Genomic DNA, 11778 nt, shown 5'->3' with positions numbered 1-11778 from the left:
CAGCTGTTCTATTTATTTTATATTTTATGCTTCGGGCGTTGACCTCTAAGGCCCTAGCTATTCGATCTGGTGGAGCAACGCCCTAGAGTGAAACCTGGATTACCCGGAACGTAGAAATGACCATTACTTTCACACTGTTTGCAAATATTCCTGTTAAACAATGGAACAACTGTTGCATCTTTATTGTATTTTATGCTTCTGGCGTTGACTTCTTAGTTCCTAACTATTCGATCTGGTGGAACAACGCCCTAGAGTGAAGCCTAGCTTGCACGGAACGTAGAAATGACCTGTACTTTAACACTGTTTGCAATTATTCCTGTTAAACAATGGAACAACTGTTGCATCTTTATTGTATTTTATGCTTCTGGCGTTGACTTCTTAGGCCCTAACTATTCGATCTGGTGGAGCATCGTCCTAGAGTGAAGCCGAGGTTGCCCGGAACGTAGAAATGACCATAACTTTCACACTGGTTACCATTATTCGTTTTATACGATGGAAAAGCTGTTGTATTTATATCGTATTTTATGCTTCTGGCGTTGACTTCTTAGGCCCTAACTATTCCATCTGGTGGAACAACGCCCAAGAGTGATGCCTAGGGTGCCCGGAACGTAGAAATGACCATTACCTTCACGCTTGCTGCAATTATTCGTGTTATACGATGAAAAAATAGTTGTATTTTTATTGCATTTTATGCTTCAGGCGTTGACTTCTACGGCCGTAGCTATTCGATGTGGTGGAGTAATGCCCTAGAGTGAAACCTGGGTTACCCGGATCGTAGAAATGACCATCACTTTCACACTGGTTGCAATTATTCCTGTTATACAATCGAAAAGCTGTTGTATTTATATTGTATTTTATGCTTCTGGCGTTGACTTCTAAGGCACTAACCATTCGATCTTGAGGAGCAATGCCCTAGAGTGATGCCTACGTTGCCCGGAACGTAGAATTGGCCATCACTTTCAAACTGGTTGCAATTAATCCTGTTATACGATGGAAAAACTGTTGTATTTTTGTTGCCTTTTATGCTTCGGGCGTTGACTTCTAAGGCCCTAACTATTCAATCTGTTGGAGCAACGCCCTAGGGTGAAGCCTAGATTGCCCGGAACGTAGAAATGACCATAACTCTCAAACTGGTTGCAATTATTCCTGTTATATGATGGAAAAACTGTTGTATTTTTATTGCATTTTATGCTTCGGGCATTGACTTCTAAGGCCCTAACTATTCAATCTGTTGGAGCAATGCCCTAGGGTGAAGGCTAGGTTGCGCGGAAAATATAAATGACCATAAGTTTCATACTGGTTGCAATTATTCGTTTTATACGATGGAAAAACTGTTGTATTTATATTGTATTTTATGCTTCTGGCGTTCACTTCTTAGGCCCGAACTAGTCGATCTGGTGGAACAACGGCCGAGCGTGAAGCCTAGGTTGCCCGGAACGTAGAAATGACCATAACTTTTACACTGGTAGCAATTATTCGTTTTATACAATGGAAAAACTGTTCTACTTATTTGTATTTAATGCTTCGGGCGTTGGCTTCTAAGGCCCTAACTGTTTGATCTGGTGGAGCAACGCCCTAGAGTGAAGCCTAGGTTGCCCGGAACGTAGAAGTGACCATAACTTTCACACTGGTTGCTATTATTTGTTTTATACGATGGAAAAACTGTTATATTTATTTTGTATTTTATGCTTCGGGCGTTGACTTCTAAGGCCCTAACTGTTTGATGTGGTGGAGCAACGCCCTAGAGTGAAGCCTAGGTTGCCCGGCACGTCGAAATGACCATAACTTTCACACTGGTAGCAATTATTCGTTTTATACAATGGTAAAACTGTTCTATTTATTTTGTATTTAATGCTACGGGCGTTGACTTCTAAGGCCCTAACTGTTTGATCTGGTGGAGCACCGCCCTAGAGTGATGCCTAGGCCGCTCGGAACGTAGAAATGACCATAACTTTCACACTGGTTTCTATTATTCGTTTTATACGATGGAAAAACTGTTATATATATATTGTATTTTATGCTTCTGGCGTTCACTTCTTAGGCCCTAACTATTCCATCTGGTGGAACAACGCCCTAGGGTGAAGCCTAGGTTGCCCGGAACGTGGAAAAGACCATAACTTTTACACTGGTAGCATTTATTCGTTTTATACAATGGAAAAACCGTTCTATTTATTTTGTATTTTATGCTTCGGGCGTTGACATCTAAGGCCCTAACTATTCGATCTGGTGGAGCAACGCCCTAGAGTGAAGCCTAGGTTGCGCGGAACGTAGAAATGACCATAACTTTCACACTGGTAGCAATTATACGTTTTATACGATGGAAAAACTGTTTTATTTATTTTGTATTTTATGCTTCGGGCGTTGACATCTAAGGCCCTAACTATACGATCTGGTGGAGCAACGCCCTAGAGTGAAGCCTACGTTGCCCGGAACGTAGAAATGTCCATAACTTTCACACTGGTTGCTATCATTCGTTTTATTTGATGGAAAAACTGTTGTATTTATATTGTATTTTATGCTTCTGGCGTTCACATCTTAGGCCCTAACTGTTTGATCTGGTGGAACAACGACCTAGGGTGAAGCGTAGGTTGCCCGGAAAGTAGAAATGACCATAACTTTCACACTGGTAGTAATTATTCGTTTTATACGGTGGAAAAACTGTTCTGTTTATTTTGTATTTTATGCTTCGGGCGTTGACTTCTAAGGCCCTAACTATTCGATCAGGAGGAGCAACGCCCTATAGTGAAGCCTAGGTTGCCCGCTACGTAGAAATGACCATCACTTTCAAACTGGTTGCAATTATTCGTCTTATACGATGGAAAAGCTGTTGTATTTATATCGTATTTTATGCTTCTGGCGTTGACTTCTTAGGCCCTAACTATTCCATCTGGTGGAACAACGCCATAGGGTGAAGCCTAGGTTGCCCGGAAAGTAGAAATAACCTTAACTTTCACACTGGTAGCATTTATTCGTTTTATACGATGGAAAAACTGTTCTATTTATTTTATATTTTATGCTCCGGGCGTTGACTTCTAAGACCCTAGCTATTCGATCTGGTGGAGCAACGCCCTAGAGTGAAGCCTAGGTTGCCCGGTACGTAGAAATGACCATAACTTTTACACTGGTAGCAATTATTCGTTTTATACAATGGAAAAACGGTTCTATTTATTTTGCATTTTATGCTTCGGGCGTTGACTTCTAAGGCCCTAACTGTTTGATCTGGTGGGACAACGGCCTAGGGTGAAGCCTAGGTTGCCCGAGACGTAGAAATGACCATAACTTTTACACTGGTTGCTATTATTCGTTTTATACGATGGAAAAGCTGTTATATTTATATTGTATTTTATGCTTCTGGCGTTGACTTCTTAGGCCCTAACTATACGATCTGGTGGAACAACACCCTAGAGTGAAGCCTAGGTTGCCTGGAACGTAGAAATGACCATCACTTTCACACGGGTTGCAATTATTCCTGTTATAGGATGGAAAGACTGTTGTATTTTTATTGTATTTTATACTTCAGGCGTTGACTTCTGTGGCAGTAGCTATTCGATGTGGTGGTAGAACGCCATAGTGTGAAGCCTAGGTTGCCCGGAAAGTAGAAATGACCATAGGTTTCATACTGGTTGCAATTATTCGTTTTATACGATGGAAAAACTGTTGTATTTATATTGTATTTTATGCTTCTGGCGTTCACTTCTTAGGCCCTAACTATTCGATCTGGTGGAACAACGCCCTAGGGTGAAGCCTAGGTTGCCCGGAACGTAGAAAAGACCATAACTTTTACACTGGTAGCATTTATTCGTTTTATACAATGGAAAAACCGTTCTATTTATTTTGTATTTTATGCTTCGGGCGTTGACTTCTAAGGCCCTAACTGTTTGATCTGGTGGAGCAACGCCCTAGTGTGAAGCCCAGATTGCCCGGAACGTTGAAATGACCATAACTTTCACTCTGGTTGCTAATATTCGTTTTATACGATGGAAAAACTGTTATATTTATATTGCATTTTATTCTTATGGCGTTGAATTCTAAGTCCCTAGCTATTCGATCTGGTGGAGCAACGCCCTAGAGTGAATCCTAGGTTACCCGGAACGTAGAAATGACCAGTACTTTCACACTGTTTGCAGTTATTCCTGTTATACGATGGAAAAACTGTTGCATCTTTATTGTATTTTATGCTTCTGGCGTTGACTTCTAAGGCCCTAACTATTCAATCTGTTGGAGCGATGCCCTAGGGTGAAGCCTAGGTTGCGCGGAAAATATAAATGACCATAAGTTTCATACTGGTTGCAATTATTCGTTTTATACGATGGAAAAACTGTTGTATTTATATTGTATTTTATGCTTCTGGCGTTCACTTCTTAGGCCCGAACTATTCGATCTGGTGGAACAACGGCCGAGGGTGAAGCCTAGGTTGCCCGGAACGTAGAAATGACCATAACTTTTACACTGGTAGCAATTATTCGTTTTATACAATGGAAAAACTGTTCTACTTATTTGTATTTAATGCTTCGGGCGTTAGCTTCTAAGGCCCTAACTGTTTGATCTGGTGGAGCAACGCCCTAGAGTGAAGCCTAGGTTGCCCGGAACGTAGAAGTGACCATAACTTTCACACTGGTTGCTATTATTCGTTTTATACGATGGAAAAACTGTTATATTTATTTTGTATTTTAAGCTTCGGGCGTTGACTTCTAAGGCCCTAACTGCTTGATGTGGTGGAGCAACGCCCTAGAGTGAAGCCTAGGTTGCCCGGAACGTAGAAATGACCATAACTTTCACTCTGGTTGCTATTATTCGTTATATACGATGGAAAAACTGTTATATTTATACTGTATCTTATGCTTCTCTCGTTGACTTCTGAGGCCGTAGCTATTCGATGTGGTCGAACAACGCCCTAGGGTGAATCCTAGGTTGCCCGGAACGTAGAAATGACCATAACTTTCACACCGGTTGCAATTATTCGTTTTATACGATGGATAAGCTGTTGTATTTATATCGTATTTTATGCTTCTGGCGTTGACTTCTTAGGCCGTAACTATTCCATCTGGTGGAACAACGCACTAGGGTAAAGCGTAGGTTGCCCGGAAAGTAGAAATGACCATAACTTTCACACAGGTAGCAATTATTCGTTTTATACGATGGAAAAACTGTTCCATTTATTTTGTATTTTATGCTTCGGGCGTTGACTTCTAAGACCCTAACTATTCGATCTGGTGGAGCAACGCCCTAGAGTGAAGCCTAGGTTGCGCGGAACGTAGAAATGACCATAACTTTCACACTGGTAGCAATTATACGTTTTATACGATGGAAAAACTGTTTTATTTATTTTGTATTTTATGCTTCGGGCGTTGACATCTAAGGCCCTAAATATACGATCTGGTGGAGCAACGCCCTAGAGTGAAGCCTACGTTGCCCGGAACGTAGAAATGTCCATAACTTTCACACTGGTTGCTATCATTCGTTTTATTTGATGGAAAAACTGTTGCATTTATATTGTATTTTATGCTTCTGGCGTTCACATCTTAGGCCCTAACTGTTTGATCTGGTGGAACAACGGCCTAGGGTGAAGCCTAGGTTGCCCGAGACGTAGAAATGACCATAACTTCTACACTGGTAGCAATTATTCGTTTTATACAATGGAAAAACTGTTCTATTTATTTTGTATTTAATGCTACGGGCGTTGAGTTCTAAGGCCCTAACTGTTTGATCTGGTGGAGCACCGCCCTAGAGTGATGCCTAGGCCGCTCGGAACGTAGAAATGACCATAACTTTCACACTGGTTTCTATTATTCGTTTTATACGATGGAAAAACTGTTATATATATATTGTATTTTATGCTTCTGGCGTTGACTTCTTAGTCCCGAACTATTCGATCTGGTGCAACAACGCCCTAGAGTGAAGCCTAGGTTGCCTGGAACGTAGAAATGACCATCACTTTCACACGGGTTGCAATTATTCCTGTTATAGGATGGAAAGACTGTTGTATTTTTATTGTATTTTATACATCAGGTGTTGACTTCTGTGGCCGTAGCTATTCGATGTGGTGGTAGAACGCCATAGAGTGAAGCCTAGGTTGCCCGGAAAGTAGAAATGACCATAAGTTTCAAACTGGTTGCTATCATTCGTTTTATACGATGGAAAAACTGTTCTACTTATTTGTATTTAATGCTTCGGGCGTTGGCTTCTAAGGCCCTAACTGTTTGATCTGGTGGAGCACCGCCCCAGAGTGAAGCCTAGGCCGCTCGGAACGTAGTAATGACGTTAACTTTCATAGTGGTTGCAATTATTCGTTTTATACGATGGAAAAACTGTTGTATTTATATTGTGTTTTATGCATCTGGCGTTGACTTCTAAGGCACTAACTATTCGATCTAGTGGATCAATGCCCTAGAGTGAAGCCTAGGTTGCCCGGTACGTAGAAATGACCATCACTCTCAAACTGGTTGCAATTATTCCTGTTATATGATGGAAAAACTGTTGTATTTTTATTGCATTTTTTGCTTCGGGCATTGACTTCTAAGGCCCTAACTATTCAATCTGTTGGAGCAATGCCCTAGGGTGAAGCCTAGGTTACCCGGAAAACATAAATGACCATAAGTTTCATACTGGTTGCAATTATTCGTTTTATACGATGGAAAAACTGTTCTACTTATTTGTATTTAATGCTTCGGGCGTTGGCTTCTAAGGCCCTAACTGTTTGATCTGGTGGAGCAACGCCCTAGAGTGAAGTCTAGGTTGCCCGGAACGTAGAAGTGACCATAACTTTCACACTGGTTGCAATTATTCGTTTTATACGATGGATAAGATGTTGTATTTATATCGTATTTTATGCTTCTGGCGTTGACTTCATAGGCCGTAACTATTACATCTGGTGGAACAACGCCCTAGGGTAATGCGTAGGTTGCCCGGAAAGTAGAAATGACCATAACTTTCACACTGGTAGCAATTATTCGTTTTATACGATGGAAAAACTGTTCCATTTATTTTGTATTTTATGCTTCGGGCGTTGACTTCTAAGACCCTAACTATTCGATCTGGTGGAGCAACGACCTAGAGTGAAGCCTAGGTTGCCCGGAACGTCGAAATGACCATCACTTTCAAACTGGTTGCAATTAATCCTGTTATACGATGGAAAAACTGTTGTATTTTTGTTGCCTTTTAAGCTTCGGGCGTTGACTTCTAAGGCCCTAACTATTCAATCTGTTGGAGCAACGCCCTAGGGTGAATCCTAGGTTGCCCGGAACGTAGAAAAGACCATAACTTTTACACTGGTAGCAATTATTCGTTTTATACGATGGAAAAACTGTTATATTTATATTGTATTTTATGCTTCACGCGTTGACTTCTGAGGCCGTAGCTATTCGATGTGGTGGATGAACGCCATAGAGTGAAGCCTAGGTTGCCAGGAACGTAGAAATGTCCATATCTTTCACACTGTTTGCAATTATTCATTTTATACGATGGTAATGCTGTTGTATATTTATTGCATTTTATGCTTCGGGCATTGACTTCTAAGGACCTAACTATTCAATCTGTTGGAGCAACGCCCTTGGGTGAAGCCTAGGTTGCCCGGAACGTTGAAATGACCATAACTTTCACACTGGTTGCAATTATTCGTTTTATACGATGGAAAAGCTGTTGTATTTATATCGTATTTTATGCTTCAGGCGTTGACTTCTTAGGCCCTAACTATTCCATCTGGTGGAACAACGCCATAAGGTGAAGCCTAGGTAGCCCGGAAAGTAGAAATAACCTTAACTTTCACACTGGTAGCAATTATTCGTTTTATACGATGGAAAAACTGTTCTATTTATTTTATATTTTATGCTTCGGGCGTTGACTTCTAAGACACTAGCTATTCGATCTGGTGGAGCAACGCCCTAGAGTGAAGCCTAGGTTGCCCGGTACGTAGAAATGACCATAACTTTTACACTGGTAGCAATTATTCGTTTTATACAATGGAAAAACGGTTCTATTTATTTTGCATTTTATGCTTCGGGCGTTGACTTCTAAGGCCCTAACTGTTTGATCTGGTGGGACAACGGCCTAGGGTGAAGCCTAGGTTGCCCGAGACGTAGAAATGACCATAACTTTTACACTGGTTGCTATTATTCGTTTTATACGATGGAAAAGCTGTTATATTTATATTGTATTTTATGCTTCTGGCGTTGACTTCTTAGGCCCTAACTATTCGATCTGGTGGAACAACACCCTAGAGTGAAGCCTAGGCTTCCTGGAACGTAGAAATGACCATCACTTTCACACGGGTTGCAATTATTCCTGTTATAGGATGGAAAGACTGTTGTATTTTTATTGTATTTTATACTTCAGGCGTTGACTTCTGTGGCCGTAGCTATTCGATGTGGTGGTAGAACGCCACAGTGTGAAGCCTAGGTTGCCCGGAAAGTAGAAATGACCATAAGTTTCATACTGGTTGCAATTATTCGTTTTATACGATGGAAAAACTGTTGTATTTATATTGTATTTTATGCTTCTGGCGTTCACTTCGTAGGCCCTAACTATTCGATCTGGTGGAACAACGCCCTAGGGTGAAGCCTAGGTTGCCCGGAACGTAGAAAAGACCATAACCTTTACACTGGTAGCATTTATTCGTTTTATACAATGGAAAAACCGTTCTATTTATTTTGTATTTTATGCTTCGGGCGTTGACTTCTAAGGCCCTAACTGTTTGATCTGGTGGAGCAACGTCCTAGTGTGAAGCCCAGATTGCCCGGAACGTTGAAATGACCATAACTTTCACTCTGGTTGCTAATATTCGTTTTATACGATGGAAAAACTGTTATATTTATATTGCATTTTATTCTTATGGCGTTGAATTCTAAGTCCCTAGCTATTCGATCTGGTGGAGCAACGCCCTAGAGTGAATCCTAGGTTACCCGGAACGTAGAAATGACCAGTACTTTCACACTGTTTGCAGTTATTCCTGTTATACGATGGAAAAACTGTTGCATCTTTATTGTATTTTATGCTTCTGGCGTTGACTTCTAAGGCCCTAACTATTCAATCTGTTGGAGCGATGCCCTAGGGTGAAGCCTAGGTTGCGCGGAAAATATAAATGACCATAAGCTTCATACTGGTTGCAATTATTCGTTTTATACGATGGAAAAACTGTTGTATTTATATTGTATTTTATGCTTCTGGCGTTCACTTCTTAGGCCCGAACTATTCGATCTGGTGGAACAACGGCCGAGGGTGAAGCCTAGGTTACCTGGAACGTAGAAATGACCATAACTTTTACACTGGTAGCAATTATTCGTTTTATACAATGGAAAAACTGTTCTACTTATTTGTATTTAATGCTTCGGGCGTTGGCTTCTAAGGCCCTAACTGTTTGATCTGGTGGAGCAACGCCCTAGAGTGAAGCCTAGGTTGCCCGGAACGTAGAAGTGACCATAACTTTCACACTGGTTGCAATTATTCGTTTTATACGATGGAAAAACTGTTATATTTATTTTGTATTTTATGCTTCGGGCGTTGACTTCTAAGGCCCTAACTGTTTGATGTGGTGGAGCAACGCCCTAGAGTGAAGCCTAGGTTGCCCGGCACGTAGAAATGACCATAACTTTCACACTGGTTGCTATTATTCGTTATATACGATGGAAAAACTGTTATATTTATATTGTATTTTATGCTTCTGTCGTTGACTTCTGAGGCCGTAGCTATTCGGTGTGGTGGAACAACGCCCTAGGGTGAATCCTAGGTTGCCCGGAACGTAGAAATGACCATAACTTTCACACTGGTTGCAATTATTCGTTTTATACGATGGATAAGCTGTTGTATTTATATCGTATTTTATGCTTCTGGCGTTGACTTCTTAGGCCGTAACTATTCCATCTGGTGGAACAACGCCCTAGGGTAAAGCGTAGGTTGCCCGGAAAGTAGAAATGACCATAACTTTCACACTGGTAGCAATTATTCGTTTTATACGATGGAAAAACTGTTCCATTTATTTTGTATTTTATGCTTCGGGCGTTGACTTCTAAGACCCTAACTATTCGATCTGGTGGAGCAACGACCTAGAGTGAAGCCTAGGTTGCCCGGAACGTCGAAAAGACCATCACTTTCAAACTTGTTGCAATTAATCCTGTTATACGATGGAAAAACTGTTGTATTTTTGTTGCCTTTTATGCTTCGGGCGTTGACTTCTAAGGCCCTAACTATTCAATCTGTTGGAGCAACGCCCTAGGGTGAATCCTAGGTTGCCCGGGACGTAGAAAAGACCATAACTTTTACACTGGTAGCAATTATTCGTTTTATACGATGGAAAAACTGTTATATTTATATTGTATTTTATGCTTCTGGCGTTGACTTCTTAGGTCCTAACTATTCGATCTGGTGGAACAACACCCTAGAGTGAAGCCTAGGATGCCTGGAACGTAGAAATGACCATCACTTTCACACGGGTTGCAATTATTCCTGTTATAGGATGGAAAGGCTGTTGTATTTTTATTGTATTTTATGCTTCACGCGTTGACTTCTGAGGCCGTAGCTTTTGGATGTGGTGGATGAACGCCATAGAGTGAAGCCTAGGTTGCCCGGAACGTCGAAAAGACCATCACTTTCAAACTTGTTGCAATTAATCCTGTTATACGATGGAAAAACTGTTGTATTTTTGTTGCCTTTTATGCTTCGGGCGTTGACTTCTAAGGACCTAACTATTCAATCTGTTGGAGCAACGCCCTTGGGTGAAGCCTAGGTTGCCCGGAACGTTGAAATGACCATAACTTTCACACTGGTTGCAATTATACGTTTTATACGATGGAAAAGCTGTTGTATTTATATCGTATTTTATGCTTCTGGCGTTGACTTCTTAGGCCCTAACTCTTCCATCTGGTGGAACAACGCCCTAGGGTGAAGCGTAGGTTGCCCGGAAAGTAGAAATGACCATAACTTTCACACTGGTAGCAATTATTCGTTTTATACGATGGAAAAACTGTTCTGTTTATTTTGTATTTTATGCTTCGGGCGTTGACTTCTAAGGCCCTAACTATTCGATCAGGAGGAGCAACGCCCTAGAGTGAAGCCTAGGTTGCGCGGAACGTAGAATTGACCATAACTTTCACACTGGTAGCAATTATACGTTTTATACGATGGAAAAACTGTTTTATTTATTTTGTATTTTATGCTTCGGGCGTTGACATCTAAGGCCCTAGCTATACGATCTGGTGGAGCAACGCCCTAGAGTGAAGCCTACGTTGCCCGGAACGTAGAAATGTCCATAACTTTCACACTGGTTGCTATCATTCGTTATATTTGATGGAAAAACTGTTGTATTTATATTGTATTTTATGCTTCTGGCGTTCACATCTTAGGCCCTAACTGTTTGGTCTGGTGGAACAACGGCCTAGGGTGAAGCCTAGGTTGCCCGAGACGTAGAAATGACCATAACTTTTACACTGGTAGCAATTATTCGTTTTATACGATGGAAAAACTGTTATATATATATTGTATTTTATGCTTCTGTCGTTGACTTCTGAGGCCGTAGCTATTCGGTATGGTGGAACAACGCCCTAGGGTGAATCCTAGGTTGCCCGGAACGTAGAAATGAGCATAACTTTCACACTGGTTGCAATTATTCGTTTTATACGATGGATAAGCTGTTGTATTTATATCGTATTTTATGCTTCTGGCGTTGACTTCTTAGGCCGTAACTATTCCATCTGGTGGAACAACGCCCTAGGGTAAAGCGTAGGTTGCCCGGAAAGTAGAAATGACCATAACTTTCACACTGGTAGCAATTATTCGTTTTATACGATG

The sequence above is a fragment of the Calliopsis andreniformis genome, unplaced genomic scaffold (genome assembly GCF_051401765.1).
Source record: "Calliopsis andreniformis isolate RMS-2024a unplaced genomic scaffold, iyCalAndr_principal scaffold0008, whole genome shotgun sequence".
Lineage (NCBI taxonomy): Eukaryota > Metazoa > Arthropoda > Insecta > Hymenoptera > Andrenidae > Calliopsis > Calliopsis andreniformis.
The sequence above is the reverse complement of the archived record's forward strand: the minus strand, read 5'-3'. Positions refer to the sequence as shown.